This window comes from Oryctolagus cuniculus, chromosome 9, assembly GCF_051225735.1.
Source record: "Oryctolagus cuniculus isolate XC-2025 breed Fujian yellow rabbit chromosome 9, ASM5122573v1, whole genome shotgun sequence".
Taxonomy (NCBI): domain Eukaryota; kingdom Metazoa; phylum Chordata; class Mammalia; order Lagomorpha; family Leporidae; genus Oryctolagus; species Oryctolagus cuniculus.
This window is the reverse complement of record NC_142875.1, coordinates 50,151,843-50,168,699: the sequence shown is the minus strand read 5'-3', so window position 1 is coordinate 50,168,699 and position 16,857 is coordinate 50,151,843. Positions and strand designations below refer to the sequence as shown.

Sequence of the window (16,857 nt, the reverse complement as noted above, 5' to 3'; positions counted from 1 at the left end):
TGTAGGCTTTTTGTAAGCACGTTATCACTATGTAGTTAAACACTCTTGCTTGCTTGCTCCAGTGTTAGAGCTGAGGTTGAGTTATTGGCAAGCCTTAAACAGAAATAGCCTTTAACGGTTTGTATCCACTGTTAAGTTCAGGGAGGATTTAGAGCAGTTGTGTGTGATTTTTTTTGACTGGAATTTAGCCAGGAAACTATTATTTTTATAGATATATTGAAAAATGCCCTGGAACAGCTTTCAGTCTTAAAATAGAGATAGGAACTCATTTAATAGCATCCTCAGGATCTTGATTCCCACCAACAGAAAGTTGGGACTTCGAAAAAGTATTTATGAGTGAACTCTCCTGAATCACTGATCCCACTTATTGTAGTAACTGATGTTCCCTTGGAGGTTTCCCATCTACTCAATTCACTCAGCCAAGTTTATGATATGTGACAGGTTTGTAGTGCAAGGAGATGGCTGCTATTTATATAGTAGAGAATAAAACGACTGTAAACTCAAAGAAAGTTTTGCAAAGATACTTTCCTCTTATGTAATTTCCTGCCGTTTATTTTATGTTAGGCATATTCTGCTCTACTCACCCTGACATAAAAAATTACTTTTTGTATCAAAAATGTTTCAAAATGTTTGGAATTGCTTTGCTTAGAAAATAACAAATGGCTTATTTAGTACAGTCTAGCATGAATGGTGTTTTCCATCACCTCACATGAATAGGAAGAAATAAATAAATTTATAAAATTGTGCCTTAAAAACTTTTGATATTTGTTGTCCAGTGACCTATTTGTTGGAATAGTTAACTTTAGTTTGAATAAAACTGGGCTTTCCCCTCACTAATCATAGCAAAAAAGAACATCATTTTTATGATAAATAGCCATTGATTTTTTTTCTTTTGAGCTACTACTAATACACAATTTTGAAAACATAATTTGATAGTTTTAATATCATTGCTGATATCAGTATCAGTAATTATGTGATTTTAATGGCAATGTAATTTATTTCTACTTCAGTACCTCAAGATTCTTGGAAATGGAGAGAATCTTCTGAATTAGTAACATAATGACTCTATTTCATATAAGTCTTGCACAGTAAATGGATGTGTGCAGATTTTTTTAAGAAATATTTTTTTATTTGTGGGACCCTAGATACAATAACTGCATTTGGGAGAAGCTTGGTGATATGTGTAAGCTTCAATCACCACCATGAAAAGTCAATGCCAAGCTACCAGTTTTAGCTTGCACAGATGGTTTAATGGCAACTGGATGAAGTAAAACTAAATATAAGATGTTCTTTAAATTTCACATGAGGCATGGGAATATTTGAGAAGCATAAAGGTTTAGGGAGTGTTTGATCACTGAGACAGCTAGAAAGTAATGCTTTCAGTTATAAAATTCTAGGTGGACAGTCTTTTTCACCCCAATACTTTAAAGATGCTATTTTGATGTCTTTGACTAATATTGCTTATGATAAGCCAAATTCATATGAACTGTTACTGTCCTGGATGAAATGCAATATTTCCTTCAGTTTTTTGCTACAGTTGTTGTACCATGTGTACAATTTTTTTGCTTTCTATTCATCCTATTCACTGTTTCTGGGATCTTTGAATTGATTAATTATATATTTTACCAAATGAGGGAAAATTTCAGCCTTTCTTTAAAAAAAAAAAAGATTTGCTTATTTATTTGAAAGAGTTACAGAGACAAAGGAAGAGAAACAGAGAAGGAGAGAGGGAGAGATCTTCCATCTGCTGCTTTATGCACCAAACAGCCACAATGGTGAGGGCTGAGCCAGACTGAACCCAAGTGCCAGAAGTTTTATCCACATCTCAAGTGGATGCAGGCGCCCAAGCAATTGAACCATCCTTCACTGTTTTCCCAGGTACTTTAACAGGGAACTACATTGGAAATGGAGCAGCCAAGAATTAAACTAGGGCCAATATGGGATACAGGCATCACAGGAGGCAATTTAACTTGCTACGCCACAATGCCAATCCCATGTTAGTTATTTCTTAAAATATTTCCTTAATACACTCTCCCTCATCTTGTTTTCTGAAATATCATCGACATATAAATGAGCATTTACTATTGTACCATATATCCATGAGATTCCAGTCATTTTTCTCAATCTTTTTTCTGCTATTTATGTTTATATACAATTTGAACTACTTAACTTTGATTTAAATCTCAATATAACTTCACTCTATGTTGATATACACCTTATTATCATTGTTTCAAACATCCTTCTGAACAACTCTAGGAATATTTCATTGGTGATTCAGAAAATCAGTAAATGTAATTGCATCCAACTTTTTTTCATTCTTTCTTTCTGGTTTCATCCTATTTCCTACACTCCAGTTTGTCTACTATACCTTTATTGGGTCTATCATTCATCTTCTTTCTTTCTTCTGTTTGTTAAGCCATTATCATACTAAGAAATGCTCTCACCTGATAATTTTCTTTTTGTCTTCTTTTTTTTTTTCAACATATTTCCTCTGTGTGTTAAATACTCTTTATATCAATTTTGTGGAAATGAAAGAGATACACAAGTTGAATAACTTGATCAAGATATACTTAGGAAGTTATAGAGGCTAGGATCAACATTAAAAATTATGGTTGCAGGAGCTGGCACTGTGGTGTAGTGAGTTAAGCCACCTCTGCAATGCTAGCATCACATGTGGACACAGGTTTGAATCCTGGTTGTTCTACTTCTAACCCAACTCCCTGCTAATGTGCCTGGGAAAGCAGAGGATGATGGCTCAAGTACTTGGGCCCCTACACTCATGTAAGAGACCCAGATGAAGCTTCTGGCTCCTGGCTTCAGCCTGGCCCAGTCCTGACCATTGTGGGCCATTTGGTGCATGAACCAGCAGATGAAAGATTTCTCTCTCTTTCTCTTTTTCTCTGTGTGTCTCTCCCTTTCTCTCTGTAATTCTGATTTTCAAATAAATAAATCTTTAAAATAGAAAAATAAAAACCAAAATAAATATTACAGTTGCAATGTCTGCACTCAGTGTATTTTACTGCTTCATGGCACTTAATTTTTAGCAGAGTTAAGTTTTAACAATAATCAACCTCAAATTACCATTTGGAAAAAGTGTTAAAGTGTTTAAGACCTCCTCCTCAAATTCCATACTTACTTTTTAGCCCAAATTTTATTCATTTCAAAAGCATTTTTCCCAGAATATTTAAACTCAGTATCGGTAACACCATAATGACATTGCTTACTTTCCTCATCTCATAGTGCATTATACTTGTTCATTGTTAGTGCTAAAATCTTGTTTGTGATCATGTTGTGAATATTGAGTTTATAATTTCTATATTAAATTTCTGTCCACCATTGTCAATAAAAGTTACTCTACAAAGTTCACACAAAGGCTGCTTCATTTCCAAACTGTATCTGAATTTTTTGGACCTGTTTATTCACAATGTCAGGATATTGTCAATTTTAAATTCTCATAATTCATTCCCTTATTTTCCCACATCAAACCCAATATAATCTTTTTCAAAGATGGTTGTTATTACACAAGAGAATATTTTTAAAGGGCAAAGGAAAATGTTACTGATTCAGGGGAAAAGAAAATATGAGAAAAATCTGCTTTACTTAAAATGTTGAAATCCCAAATGTGATAAAATAGTTAGATAGCATTTCTAAAATGGTTAATATTTACAAAAAGGATATTATGCAATGCAGTGGAATTCATCATGTTTACATTCATTAATGAAATATTGCTATTTGTTAATTTTATGAGACAAAAATCTCATATAGGCCGGCATTGCTGCTCACTAATCCTCCGCCTGTGGCACCCGCACTCCGGGTTCTAGTCCCGGTTGGGGCGCCGGTTCTGTCCCGGTTGCTCCTCTTCCAGTCCCGGGAGTGCAGTGGAGGATGGCCCAATTCCTTGGGCCATGCACCCGCATGGGAGATCAGGAGGAGGCACCTGGCTCCTGGCTTCGGATCAGCGCAGCGCACTGGCTGTGACATCCATTTGGGGGGTGAACCAACGGAAAAGGGAGACCTTTCTCTCTGTCTCTCTCTCACTGTCTAACTCTGTCAAAAAAAAAAAAATCTCATATAAACTATTTGAAAACTTGCTTTTCTCTACCATTTCCTTCAACAGAACTTAGAAAATGTAATTTTTATAGCTTTATTTATTTACTTGAAAGTCAGAGTTACACAGAGAGAGAAGGAGAGGTAGAGAGAGAGTTCGAGAGAGAGAGAGAGAGAGGTCTTCCATCTCCTGGTTCATTCCATTCTCCAGTTGGCTGCAATGGCTGGAGCTGTGCTGAACCAAAGCCAGGAGCCAGGTGCTTCTTCCCTGTCTCCCACACAGTGCAGGGGCCCAAGAACTTGGGCCATCTTCTGCTGCTTTCACAGGCCATAGCAGGGAGCTGGGTCAGAAGAGGAGTAGCCGGGACTCAAACTGGTGCCCATATGGGATGCCGTCACTGCAGTGGTGGCTTTATCCACTATGCCACAGCACCAACCCCAAAAATGTGATCGGTTTCCCTTTTCTGCTCACAATTGCCTTGGTTTCTGCTAAACCATTAAAATACACTTTATAGATATTATTAAAAACTCTTATTTTTAGTGTGAAATTTACTTTCCAATAAATATCTGAATATCCACTGATATTCAGAAGTTTTGTGGATAACAATATTATAATGGATGTTTATGAATTTTCCAGTTCATACCCAGAGATATAAAAATTCAACAGCAGCTTAATAAAGCAGATTTATTGTCAAGGAACTTCATGTTCTATCTTAACTAGTGATCCTCTAGCAATTTAAGAGGTCATGACCACTATTCATGAGTATCTAATTATCAGCGGTATTCCCCAACAATTCTCAGTGCCTTCCAAGCCTGCAATTTATTGATTTGTTGTCTTTACTCTGTGTCTCTCCTATTTGTAATTTTCTTCCTATTTTCTTCAAAACACCTTTCCCTTAACTCCTGTCAAATTGAGTACCAGTTTGATATCTTCCTTAATATCTGAGGCTAGGCAAAAACCATCATGTTCTTTATCAAGTCATGCTTTATGTTGAAGTGGAAGGAGAAACTAAAGTGACTCCATTTTGCCTAATGGCTCCATTCCCCTACCACAACCCGTGTGACCAACTCAGGGACTTTTTGAAACCCAGATTGTGATTCCAGGTAGTCTCCCCATCTTATCACGTTTTGCAGTAAGTTCAGCACCTGCACTTGTTTTGTAAAACATTGACAGCCAAATGTTACCTCCATGTACCTTGTTCGCATTTGTTCCTCGCCAAAGGTGATTGTGGTTTTCAGCTTTAAAAGACCAACCCTTGCCTCTACTCAGAGTGGAGAGATCTTGAGGTGTTAGCCTGCTCTAGGCCCCTGGCTAATAAAGATTTATTCCAAATTCTCAGTGTGTGGCACTTCTCTGTGACTCACTTGGGTACAACAGTGTTTCTTGAGGTTATTGACTTAGTTCTTTTCATACAGTAGTTTTTCACAACAGAACTGTTCAATGAGAGAATTAGTATGAACATAAATTTCTTTTACATTTATTTGCTTATTTAGATTTGAAAGGCAAAAATACAGAGGAACAGTTAGACCAAGACAGAAGAAAATCTCTTATCTGCTTGTTAACTCCTCTTCCTAAATATCCACAATATCCAGGACTTGGGCAGTTGTATATCAGCAACCTAGAGCTCATTCAGGGTCTCCCATGTGAATGGCAGGAATCACTATTTGATCTATCCCTGCTGCTTCCCAGGGTGCACATTAGCGAGAAGATGTGGAATGCAGAGTGCAGCTGGGACTCAAACACAGTTATCCTGTTACAAGATGCAGGCAAGTGCCCAAAGCAGCACTTAACCACTCCAGTAATTTTTAAAGCTGTCTCTCAAGGCATTTTTTTATTACAGGCAGAGTGGACAGTGAGAGAGAGAGAGACAAAGAGAAAGGTCTTCCTTTGCTGTTGGTTTACCCTCCAATGGCCGCCGCGGCCGGCGTACCGCGCTGATCCAAAGGCAGGAGCCAGGTGCTTCTCTTGGTCTCCCATGAGGTGCAGGGCCCAAGGACTTGGGCCATCCTCCACTGCACTCCCTGACCACAGCAGAGAGCTGACCTGGAAGAGGGGCAACCAGGACAGAATCCGGCGCCCCGACCGGGACTAGAACCTGGTGTGCCGGCGCCGCTAGGTGGAGGATTAGCCTATTGAGCCCCGGTGCCGGCCCTCAAGGCATTTTCATACTTTATCACTGAAAAGGCTGTCATCAGCAAAAAGTGACTTTTAAATAACATTTTTTAAAAAATTTAATTGAAAAATTTTAAGACATAACAAAAGCTATACATAATTTTGTGACACTATGTGATGTTTTAGCACATATATACATTGTATAATAGCCATTCAGGGTTTGGGATGTTTTCACTATGAACAAATATTAAACTGTTGAAAATATAACATTTTATTTTTCTTCATTTATTATAGTTGAATTATTTTTATTTTTAGAGTATATGATGAGATTTGATGTTTATCATGGCCATTAAACATTATCAGTAAACATTTAATGATATTTATAACTTTTTTTTCTTTCTTTAAAACAAAGAAGTCTTGGGGCCAACACTGTGAAGTCGCAGCCTGTGATGCTGGCATCTGATATTAGAGTTAGAGCTAGGACTTCTCTGCTTTCAATTCAGCTTCCTCCTAATGTGCCAATAATGTAACAAAAGATGGCCCCAGTTCTTGGTCCCCAGCCACCCACCTGGGACACCCGGATGAAGTTCTTGGCTCCTGGCTTCATCCTGGAGCAGCCCTGGCTTTTGCAATCATTTGTGGAGTGAACCAGCAGATGGAAGATCTCTCCTCATCACTTCTCTTTCTCCCTCTCTTTCTCTCAAGTCCTCTCTTTCTTGCTGCCTTTCAATAAGTAAAAATAAGTAAGTCTTTAAGAAATGAAAACAAATTCTTTAATCCTTTAGATTTTAGTTTTTATCTACAACCATAGACTCCTCTCTCAGCATATTTTAAAGTGTAGTGATTGCAATAATACACACTGTTCCATGAACAATTTTAATAGCAGCATATTTTTTCTACCACTCCATCTTCTGATGAAACAGTTTACCTACTTTGTAATGGTAAACACATTCAAGGGATTTTCTACTGTCATTTCTTACTTGTCTATGATACAACTCAGAGAAAGATCTACTCTTTATATTCTGCATTGTGTTATCTGAAATATAATTATGTGACAACTATCCAAAACAATGCAAATGAATATCTTTTAGCAAGAGCAACAATTGATACTAATCAACAAGCAACTGCCTTTAGAAAAAATTATGGCAAAATGCATGTCTGTGTGCTTTATATCTAGTGATAAATTGCCAAAGCATGTTTACTAAATGAAAGTACCCAGAAATCAGAAATATTCTTGAGTTAAACAATAATTATATCCTAGTCTTGATTTATGCTAAAAAATCTGAAATCCAAAGTGCATAGTGAATCTCAATTGCTACTCTTCCATTGTCTACTGTCATAAGTTTTCCTGCACAGCTGAAGGAAAAGAAGACAAAACAAAATAATATTTGTTGGAAAAGGGGTAAAGGCATTTTTCAATCTACATATCCAGTGAAATTTACTGAATTTATACTTTTTTTTGAAAAATACAGAAATTTTCACTGAGGCATTTGAAATTAGATTAAAACAAATTAATCATCCAAATTACACATTACAAATAATAACTCACATTCTGTCCTGAAAAATAAAAAGTAAAACCAGGTTCAATAACAATATCTCAATTCAATTTTGACAATCCAAGGCCTAAAACACTAGAAAATTCAATACATACTAAAAATTTAAATTAATAGTGAAGTTACGAGATTTTTACTGTCTTTTCTCATTTTTCTGTACTGATGTTTTTATTACATTATAAGTTTAGTAGTTTTAGAAGAATTAATTTTTTTACATAGGATTAGAAACCACATGGGTATTTGATTATGGACTTTTTTTTTTTTTTTTTTTGCTTAGAAGAAAAAACAGGTGATGTATATAAGCAGTAGGCTTCTAATTGAATACTATTGTGTTCCACTCATTATTTCCTAACTTTAAGGATGAGACTCTAGAATTCTCCCCAGTATTGAACTTGCATTCCTATTAGTAAGTGATGACATTATAATTACTTCAAGCTCTAGATGAATCATTTCTCTGCTGTCTCTTGACAGTGTAAAGAACATTGGGCATATTGATTTTTCCTATTGAATTCATTTTCTAATCTACATCTTAAAAGTTTCTCGATTCTAATCAACCTTCACTAAAACACATTTAAAAACACACATTTGATCTTAGTAAAGTTTTTTTCTAATGTCTTATGTTGTCCAGTATATTGTTCAAAATCAACAAGTAATTTCAGAATGTGCACAAGGAAATAAGATAGTGTGATAAATGGATAAATGTGATTTTGGTTTTTCACTTATGTTATACAACTGAAAATGTGCTCTGAGAAAGCCTTTCAGGAAGAGAGTGATTAGACAGTGATGGGGTTATGCATTTGAGTAAGGTTGCTAAGAAACGTGTAGGCAGCTGATAACTTCATTCAAGTTTGCTATACTGGGGGAATTAAACAACAATTTTGCCAAGCTTATTTTGCTTGTCTAAGTGTATTTAGAGTTCCTCCTAGTTAAACTGATTTCAATTTCAAGCCAAAAATAGTTGAGAAATTATTTGCACTATTCAAATTTTTGATATTTCAACATTTTTATCTTCAGTATATTTCAACTTACTATACAAGCCAGAAGGGGTTTGACTTCCCTTAAATATTTTAATAGAGGAACCTATTTGCTTAGTGACCACAAGGAGTATTATTGGCAGTGATCTCTGCAAACATTGAATATTCTTTCCTCAAATGATTAGTTAGGAGAACTTGGGCCAATTATGTAACTTCTCTGTACCTCAATACTCACATTTTATAAATGAAAATAAAATGAATAATAATAATAATAATAAATGCTACATGCTGCTGTAAAAATTAAATGTAATAATTGTCATGATATGCTTAACAGTGACAGGTAAATATTTTAGATGTTACCTGTCATCATTAGCTCCTTGGACTTAAGCATGATAGTTAATCAGGCAGATGTTTACTAAATATGAGAGATGGTTATTTTCCTTTAGTAATCCAATTATTCATTAGTGTGATAAAATTGCTTTATCTAAGCATATCTGAATTTTTTCTTACTGGGTATTTTTTCTTTTTCTTTTTCTTTTTTCTTTTTTTTTTTTTTTTTTTTTTCCTTGGCAGAGTGGACAGTGAGAGAGAGACAGAGAGAAAGGTCTTCCTTTTGCCATTGGTTCACCTCCCTCCCCCCCCCCCAACAATGGCCGCTGCGGCCAGTGCACTGCAGCTGACGCACCAGGCTGATCTGAAGCCAGGAGCCAGGTGCTTCTCCTGATCTCTCATGTGGGTGCTGGGCCCAAGCACTTGGGCCATCCTCCACTGCACTCTCGGGCCACAGCAGAGAGCTGGACTGGAAGAGGAGCAACCGGGATAGAATCAGGCGCCCCGACCAAGACTAGAACCCAGTGTGCCGGCGCCGCAGGCAGAGGATTAGCCTATTGAGTCACTGCGCCGGCCTCTTACTGGGTATTTTTAACAGGTTTGTTGGACCAAAGTTCAGGGATATTTGTAGAAGTTATTAGAAAATGGAATGATTTATGTTCAAATGTCTTTCAACATTGTTTATTACTTGGAGTCTTTTGTTTTATAAGTGGCAGGATGTAAATGAGGAAACTCACAGACAAAAAAGAACTCTTAAAATGATACATAAAATCAAAAGGAGTGAGAAACTTCCACAAAGGACATTCAGTGACATAGCTGGGTTTCAGGCAAAACAAATTCAAAAACTCATGATTCCATCACCCAGAATGTGAACATTTCTCCTTTGGAAATTGTTTAAAACATATCCACTAAGTCCAAATGCCATGTACTTTAATATTTACAGAAAAAGAAGAGCTGATCAATACTACTCCTTCCCCCTTGTTCCAGTTTCAAAAACAAGTAATGTGTACTTAAATTGTTCCTTGATGTACTCACTGTCTGCATTTTCCTCTACTTACTGCTTTGGTTGTCATTTTCTCTGCTTGAAAGATATTCCTTTCTTTAAAATCACCTGACTGTCAAATCCAATTGTCCCCATACAGTGTGTACATAATGTGAAATATTTGACTTTTTATATTCATGTAGTATAAATAAATATATTTTCTGAATTCGCTTGATTTTTTTTCTAATTCTCTTTTAATAATCAATCCACCTTAATGTTAGCTTTCTCTAGTGATCTCTCAGAAGTTTCTTTATTTCTCCTACTATATTGTACTTAGAAAATTGCATTTTTATCCAAGATTTGCTCCACAATGAGAAGCACAATTTACCTATAAAGGACACTTGAGAAAATATCATTTGCTTCTCATTCTTTTCTCTTTAATATTTATTGAGGAACATACTATTTTTCTATTTATTTAAAAATATATGTCCTCACTAACTATCTTTCATTCATCAATAAATAAATTTATATTTATGTTTACTTTTAGTGTATTAGGTATTGCATAAATATACTGGGACTAGTATGGGAAAAACATGCACTCCAATAAAGTAGAGAAATTGTAGTTGAAACATAGAATCACAACATATTTACATAATAAATACAATGATATTTAATCACTACATTTTATATATAAAATATTATATAAATATAATATTTAATATATATTATAAAATATAATAAGTATGCTGAAAAAGGATTGAGACACAAATATTGGGCTTCAAGAGCATGAAACAGCTACATACCAATTAACAGCAAATCTGCACCAGGTAGAAGGATGGGGTGGGACTTAATAGACCTCAATGTTCATAGTTTCAGAATTGCATCTCAATTATTTGTACTTATGTTTTGAGACTGTCACTGAAAGCTAGGAATTTGATTATTGGACACATTTAAAAATATTTCAGTATATTCTAATTTCCTAGAAATTTCATTATAACAATAAGTTCACATTCTGAACCCTATCTTCTTATCTAGTCTTATCTATCCTTTTTTAAAATTTTTTTTTTATTTGCCAGGTAGAGTTACAGACAGTGAGAAAAAGAGACAGAGAGAAAGGTCTTCCTTCCTTTTGTTTACTCCCCAAGTGGCTGCAACAGCCGGTGCTGCGCCTATACAAACCAGGAGCCAGGTGCTTCTTCCTGGTCTCCCACAGGGATGCAGGGGCCCAAGCACTTGGGCCATCTTCTACTGCTTTCCCAGGCCACAGCAGAGAGCTGGATTGGAAGAGGAGCAGCCGGGACTAGAATCGGCGCCCATATGGGATGCTTGTCCTGCAGGCAGAGGATTAACCAAGTGAGCCTAGGCACCGGCCCCCATCCTTCTTCTAATAATAGTGATATCACATTTGCTGGTTCTTTAAAAAAATGTCACACTACATAAGTTCTTCATAATTTTTACACATTCTCTCACAAAATTTCCATTTGAAATATTCATGCCTCCGATGTTCATTTCAAAAGAATTCTCAGTTTTCCATATTTTCTTACTAATCAGGGCAGACTAAAACAATTACGAATTTTATACTGTGTTTTCAGTAACATATCCATTGTACAAATTATTGTTATAAAACTAAGAATATTTCTGTGCTGTTATTTTAAGCTTATTCATGAACTTGCTGCATTTAAATATAAATATATATATATTAATTAAAATCATAAAACAAATATATTTAAATACCCATTATTTTGTGCAAATATTTACCTCTTTAGCAGTTATAAAGGCTAATTAATTAATTCATGTTAACATAATAAGAATATTATTTTCTCACAGCTGAATTTTCAGATTTATATCTTATTTTGATTGAAATTAGTTTCTTGTTTGTTGAGTTAACCTGTCCTAATCAAAATCTAACATGATAAAAAATACATGCTTGAGTTAGGAGAGAATGTAATCTAATTTAGAGTAAGTAATTTGCTTAAATATTAATGTGATTTGTGGAAACATTTTAAGTTATCTAGTTAAAAAATGCACCCCCTCCTGCCAAGTTGTGATAGTATATCCTATTTCCCTAATGAGGTGTCTAATATTTTGCAATTTCTAGTCAAATAACAAGGTGATATAATTGTGTCAGAGTAAAAATAATGAAGCTGGATTAAATATCTCTCCTAGTTGGATTCTTTTATTCTTTTTCTTTGCTTTCAATTCCCAGCAGCTAACCTTATTTTAAGGAGTTTTGCTCTTTAATGATATGTACTTATGAAACTTAACTGTTGGGGCTTAGACTTCTACTATAAGTTTCTGAGCTGTATTACTGCTTGGGGAATAGGGAGATATAGAAAATAATGAGACAAATTAATTTTCTTTTCCCAGAGGTACTATATTCCCCATAGCTATCATTCAGAGGACAACCCTTTTCTGAAAGATTGATATAAAAATAATTTATGTCAGGCTAAGAGGCAGAGCAAATCTATCTGCCTGGAAAAGCACATAAATGCCTTTACAAAAAGAGTAGTAGCTTGTGGAGACAGTCCTTCTAGGTAATTAGGGGTGTTTATTATCCTTGTCAGACTTGAACAATCAATTCTGAAGTTATATAATGAAAAGGATTTCAACATTTAATATATAACTGTATCATCTATGTAACTCTATAATTTAGCTTCAGATAATTCAACAGTGGTAGGTTGGTAGGCTGGAAATTTTTTAATTTTAATATGCAGCGATGATAATTAGAAAACACTGAAAATGAACATTTCACTGAGCTGAAAGAAATAATAAAGTCTTAGACCTTGAAAAGGCCAAGTGAATTCAGTTAACTCATTTCCTTGCTTTTAAGATAAATGTTACTAAACTAAATCTTTATAAATTGTAATTATTATGTACTAATAAATATGCCATATATTTTCTATTTTAGACTGTAAGCTCAAATGCAGATATCCATAAATTACTTATTCCAATGTAATTTATATTGTTGTTTTGAAATTTATCTGAGACACAGAGAAACAGAGACAGATAGAAAGAAGGAGAGCTTCCACTCTCTGCTTCATTCTCCAAATGCCTGAGGGGCCCCTGGCTGGGACTGAACCTGCTAGCTGAGTCCAACTCTTCCATGTGAGTGAAAGGAACTCAATTACTTTAGCCATCACTGTTTTCTCCTGCCGTAGATAGCAGGAAGCTATGGTCAGGAGCCAGAGCCAGATATTCAATTCAGGAATCCTGATACTGGATATGTACATCTTAACCATTAGGCCAAATGCTTATTTCTAGTGGTTTTGAAGAATAACACCAAGAAACTTCACACAAAGGATAAAATCAACATCAAATGATACTGTGTGAAATAAAAATAACTGGACAAGAATTGGTTTTTGTAGAGTTCCTTATCGCATCATTTTTAGTTTCTAATTTGAAATAACTATACACCTGGCATATTTGACATTTTAAGAAGCACCATTGTGAAAATATGATTGGATGATTCTGTTGTAATGTACAAGCAGGGTGGTGTTGTGCAACCTCTCTTATTTTATGTATCCCAATATGTTAAATATGCAAATATCTACAGGCTAGTGCTATATTAAATCATATTACAATTTTCTCTCTAATGTGGTAAATTTATTTTTACACTAGATACAATAGAACACATAGAATAAATGAGTTTATTGTATTATTAGTTATTTTATAATTACTATTTATATTTAATCCCACATAGGTGACAGGATCCCAAACATTGGACCATCTTCTACTCCATCCCCAGACCTGTGATCAAAGAGTTCTATCAGAAGTGGAGGAGCCATATGGGATGCCGGATTGCAGGAAGCGGCTTTCCCTCCTGCATCAGAATGCCGGCTCTGGAACAATTACTTTTTAAAAATGACTTTTCCAAGCATAGTGCAAAAGTGATGCATTCTACTATCCAAAAACCAAAAGGAATAAACTAAAAATGTAACCTCTTACCTTGATTTGATCACTATACATTGTATAAATGCAACAAATTACCTCATACATATGTATAATTATTATGTGTGAATTAAAACATTAAAATACTGTGTTTCAATACAAAAATGACTTAAAGATGCACTTAGTGCATTGGAAATACACCAACTAATCACATACACAAATATTAGGTAAAATGTTATGAGTGTGCAGGTGTGTTGAGGTGGGTTAAGCCACTTATTAGGAAGCTTGCTTCCCATATCAGAGTGCCTGGGTTTGTGCCCTACATATTCAGATCTAGCTTCTTTTAATACAAACTCAGGGAGGCAACTGATGAAGTATCTGGGTCCCTACCAACCATATGACAGACATGGATGGAGGCTTCCTGGCTTCCGCCTGTCCAAACGAAGGTTTTTTTAGTCAATTGAAGAGTGAACCAGTGGATGATCCACATCTCTCTATTAATCTCTCCTTCTCCTTCTGTCTGTCTCCATTGTTCTGCAATAAACTTCTAAAAATTAAGAAAAATGTGTTTTATAAAATTTAAGCCACATTGGAAGGCAATATAGACTCAAGACCCAATGTTAGATTTCATTTTTTACTGCTGTATAGTATTCTATAGAGTACATATCCCATAATTTCTTTATCCTGTCTCTGTTGATGGTCATTTAGGTTGATTCCATGTCTTAGCTATTGTGAATTGAACTGCAATAAACATTGAGGTGCAGAGCTCTTTCATTTGTCAATTTAATTTCCTTTGGGTAAATTCCAAGGAGTGGGATGGCTGCTGGGTCATGTGGTAGGACTATATTCAGTTTTATGAACAATCTCCAAAGAAAGATAGTTTTACTTCTTCCTTCCCAATTTGTATTTCTTAATTTCTTTTTCTTGCCTAATGGCTCTGGCTAAAACTCCCAGTACAATATTGAATAGCAATGATGAGAGTAGGCATCCCTGTCTGGTACCAGATCTCAGTGGAAATGCTTCCGGCTTTTCCCCCATTCAATAGGATGTTGGCCGTGGGTTTTTCATAAATTGCTTTGATTGTACTGAGGAATGTTCCTTCTACACCCAATTGGCTTAGAATTTTCATCAAGAAAGAGTGTTGTATTTTATTGAATGCTTTCTCTGCATCTATTGAGATAATCATATGTTTTTTCTTCTGCAGTTCGTTAATGTGGTGTATCACATTGATTGATTTGCAAACATTGAACCATCCCTGCATACCAGGGATAAATCCCACTTGGTCTGTGTGGATGATCTTTCTGATGTGTTGTTGCATTCTATTGGACAGAATTGTATTGAGCAATTTTGCATCTCTGTTCATCAGGGAAATTGGTCTGTATTCCCTTTCTCTAATGCATATTTTCAGGTTTAGGAATTAAGGTGATGTTAGCTTCATACAAGAATTTGGGAGGATTCATTCTTTTTTTATAGTTCTGCATAATTTGAGAAGAATTGGAGTTATTTCTTCTTTAAATGTGTGGTAGAATTCAGCAGTGAATCTATCTGGTCCTGGGATTTTCTTTGTTGGGAGGGCCTTTATTACTGATTGAATTTATGTCTCAGTTAAGGGTCTATTTAGGTTTTCTATGTCTTCCTGGTTCAATTTAGGTAGGTTGTATGTGTCCAAGAACTATCCATTTCTGGGACTAGTGAGATGGCATTGGTACATGCCACCTTGAGGGGATTGAATTGGAATCCCCTGGTATGTTTCTAACTCTACCGTTTGAGGTAAGTCAGCTTGAGCATGTCCCGAATTGCCCATCTCTTCCCTCTCTTATTCCCACTCTTATATTTAACAGTGATCACTTTTCAGTTAAGTTTCAGCACTTAAGAATAATTGTGTATTGATTACAGCATTCAACCAAAAGTATTAAGTAGAACAAACAAACAAAATACTAAGAGGGATAACATATCAAGTTGCTCATCAACAGTCAGGGTGAGGGCTGATCAAGTCACCATTTCTCATAGTGTTCATTTCACTTTAACAGGTTTCCTTTTTGCTGCTCAGTTAGTTGTCGCCTATCAAGGAGAACAAGTGGTATTTGTCCCATTGTGATTGGCTTATTTCACTCAGCATAATGTTTTCCATATTCCTAACAGGGATCACTTTTCAGTTAAAATTTAAACACCTAAGAATAATTGTGTGTTAATTACAAAGTTCAACCAATGGTACTAAGAACAAAAAAAATTCTAAAATGGATAAAGTATTACACTGTACATTATTGCATTGTACATTAACCGTAAGGACAAGAGCTGATCAAGTCACTGTTTCTCATAGTGTCCATTTCATTTCAACAAGTTTCCCCCTTGGTGCTCAGTAAGTTGTCGCCGATCAGGGAGAACATATGATATTTGTCCCTTTGGGACTGGCTCAATTCACTCAGCATGATGTTTTCCAAATTCCTCCATCTTGTTGCAAATGACCGGGTTTCATTGTTTTTGACTGCTGTATAGTATTCTATAGAGCACATGTCCCATAATTTCTTTATCCAGTCTACTGTTGATGGGCATTTGGGTTGGTTCTGATACATTTCCCTGTTTGCTGGCATACAAGTCCTTGTAGTAATTTCTGATGACTCTTTTTATTTCTGTGGTGTCTGTTGTTACATTCCCTTTTTCATCTCTGATTATATTGATTTGGGTCTTTGGGTCTTTTCTTTTTTTTAGTTAGTTGGGCCAATGGGCTGTCAATTTTGTTTATTTTTTCAAAAAACCAGCTCTTTGTTTGGCTGATCTTTTGTAATTTTTTTTTTTTTGGATTCAATTCTGTTGATTTCTTCTCTAATTTTGATTATTTCTCTTCTCCTATTAGTTTTGGGTCTGGTTTGCTGCAGTTTTTCTAGATCCTTGAGATGCATTGATAACTCATTTATTTGGTGCCTTTCCAATTTCTTTTTTTTTAAACTTTTATTTAATGAATATAAATTT

The 16,857-nt window shown here is 35.3% G+C and overlaps 1 pseudogene; it reads left to right on the top strand.

The window, feature by feature from the left end:
* Window positions 1–16,857, top strand: part of LOC149124561 (ATP synthase F(0) complex subunit g, mitochondrial pseudogene) — a 178,779-nt pseudogene that overhangs the window by 127,571 nt on the left and 34,351 nt on the right.